The sequence below is a fragment of the Panicum virgatum genome, chromosome 5N, assembly GCF_016808335.1.
Source record: "Panicum virgatum strain AP13 chromosome 5N, P.virgatum_v5, whole genome shotgun sequence".
NCBI lineage: Eukaryota > Viridiplantae > Streptophyta > Magnoliopsida > Poales > Poaceae > Panicum > Panicum virgatum.
Genome location: NC_053149.1, coordinates 12398362 through 12401070, shown reverse-complemented (window position 1 = coordinate 12401070; position 2709 = coordinate 12398362). Strand labels below are relative to the sequence as shown.

At 62.9% G+C, this 2709-nt stretch overlaps 1 pseudogene; it reads right to left on the bottom strand.

Moving 5' to 3' along the window:
- Positions 1-418: 418 nt before the first annotated feature.
- LOC120674562 lies at positions 419-2044 on the bottom strand (annotated as a pseudogene).
- Between the last annotated feature and the right edge of the window lie 665 nt (positions 2045-2709).

Below are 2709 nucleotides of genomic sequence, written 5' to 3'. Positions count from 1 at the left end.
TGAGTAGACTATTTGTGTTCTATTTTATCCTATTTGGAATGATCTACAATTTAAAGCGGAGGGAGCAGCTAGCTTCGCAAGTGGCCAACCTATATACAACACCGTCACCCATCTAACACAATTCGTTCTAAATTGGATTTTTCATCCCAAGAATATTCAAGGCAGGGGTAGCCACAACCACATGCAAATAACAACAATCCCTCTGCATGAGGTGAATGTTGCTTGAGGTGATCGCCATTGTTGGCCACAACCGAAGCCGGGCAGAGCTTTCCTCCATGACCACTGCACACTTGACAACTGAGCATGGAGCCCAAGCCTCCAAAAGGCCAGTAGAGTCAGGTAGGAGGCCATCTGACGACATCTACGTGTTCTACTTACTGTATTTGAAAATGTAAAGTAACAATAATGATGGTCATTTCTATATCATAGCAAGGCTACATTTTAGGTAAATGCATCTGCACGTTTGGCCACAAAGGCTTTGTTGTGGCTCCTCCTTCAGCCAGGAGTGCATCCTGCCCGGGGTCTCCCGGAACCTGTCGAGGTCCAGGCTCACGTTCTGCCCGCGTAGGTACACGTGCTCCACGAGCTCCCACTCCTTCCCCCACTGCTCCCGCCTCGCCCTCGCCGGGAGGGCCACGACGACGTGGCCCGCCGGGTACCTGCGGCTCAGCGAGCTCTCGGCCGCGCTCACGTCGTACTGCTCGTAGCGCAGCCCCATCCTCGCCGCCGGCACGCCGAAGAGGTTGCGCGAGAGCAGGGTGATGCCCAGCGGCGCGATCTGGGCGAGCGCCGCGCGGCCGGGGCGCAGGAACAGGAGCGTCGTCAGGTCCGCGCCGTGCACGCCCACCAGCGCGTCGTACGAGCTCGCCGCCGCGTACACGGCCGAGAGCGGCGCCCCGGTGCCCGTCTCCATGATGTCGACGGCGAACCCGACCGACGCCGCCAGCCGCGCCACGGCCGCCTGGTTCTCGATCACGCGCCTGCCCCTGCGCGACACGATCCCGAGCCTTGGCCGCCCCGGCGCCGGCGGTGTCGCCGGCGGCTTGACGCTGCTGCTGCCATTGGGCTCGTCGTACGCGTCGGCGAGGAACCGGTGGAAGTCGACGATGGTCTTGCTGTCCCGGAGCCGAGTGGAGTTGACGGCGAGGTAGTCGTGGTAGCGGGTCCCGACGATGGCGCCGGGGAAGCAGTGCGTCCTCCGGTCCCGGAGCAGGTCGACGACGTGGTACCCCTAGAGGCCGGAGATGATCTCGCCGTAGGTGCCGGCCCACCGCAGGCTGTACGCGAGCACCGCGAGCACGACGCGGCGGCGGAGGTTCTGCGCCGTCAGCCACAGCGGCAGGAACCCGTCGTTGAACACGTGGAACAGGTTGTGGCTGTACCCCGCCGCCGTCATGACCAAGACCGGCGCGTCGTGCCGGACGTCGCAGCGGTGCGCGGCGGCCTCCTCCGGCCGGGCCACCCGCCGGAGCCTCACCTCGTGGATGGTCTTGGTGATGTATCCGTCCCACTTGCGGGTGTAGGGCCGTACCCGCTCCTCCACAGCGGCGGCCGCGGCCGGCGCCGGCGGCGGGAACAGCAGGAGCGAGAGGGACCCAGCGTCCGTGCGCACGTCGCCGGCCATGAAGCAGACGTCGGAGTGGTAGTCCGAGCGGTCGCAGCAGATGCTGTGGCTGGGCAGCGACGCGCACGGGGAGCCCACCTGGTTGTCGAGAACCTGTCGCGGAGCGCCGCCGCCGCCATCCCGATCCGCATCGCCGCTGCCCTCCCGATCCGCATCGCCGCGGACGCCGAGGTGTTCCGCTTCCGACGCCGCGCCGCTCGTCGATCTGGGCGCGAAGAAGCCGGCGATGGCGCCGTGCGGGGCGGGCGTGGAGAAGAAGCGCGGGGCGTAGAGGAGCGCGCACAGCGCGACGACGACGGAGAGCACGAGGAAGGACTGCGCGGCGAGCGCCCATCTCCCCTTGGCCGTCTTGACCGCCGCCGCCGCCGCGTCGTCCACGGCGGCGACCTTCTTGGGGCCGGACAACTTCGCCGCCGCCATGCTACCTCCAAGCTAGCAAGCTGCTCCACCGCTGCCGCTGCCGCTGCCGCTGCCGCTGCCTAGCTTGTCGCGACGCCGACACGATAGTGTAAGCACGGAGGAAGATGGTGATGCGCAGCGACGGAGAAATTAAAGGGGCCAAGCTGCTGAGATGATGTATAAAGATCGCCGTGTTTTTAAACAAAGCCGGTTGCGGCAAGCGGCAGCACGACCCAGGTGACCGGCCGGCGACTCGGCGTCCATCCCGTCGGCCGGGCGCGCGGGATGAGCCGCCGGGCGGGGGAGACGGGATGCGCGGCACGTGTCCCTGCCTGCCGCACACACTCGCATGCACGTACGTACGAGGAGTATGGAGGAATTCAATTCAAGTGGGTTCGTCGTCGTCGGCGATCTCGATCCAGGCGCCGACTCGAGCCGTCCGTCTTGAGATTTCGGCATGATCAGATGGAGAGGCACGCGATCAGATGGGATGCCCCATGCGCAGAAAAAGGGTGTGTTAGAGCATCTCCAACAGTTCTTTTATTTTGTTAGTTAAATTTAGAGATTGTAGGCACTTAGTAAAAATAGAAAAGCACATAATTATATGGAGTAGTCCAAGAGATTAGGTAAAATATGATGGCTATATTAAAAAGTGGGTCCAAGCAACTAATTTCATCGTCGCCCTT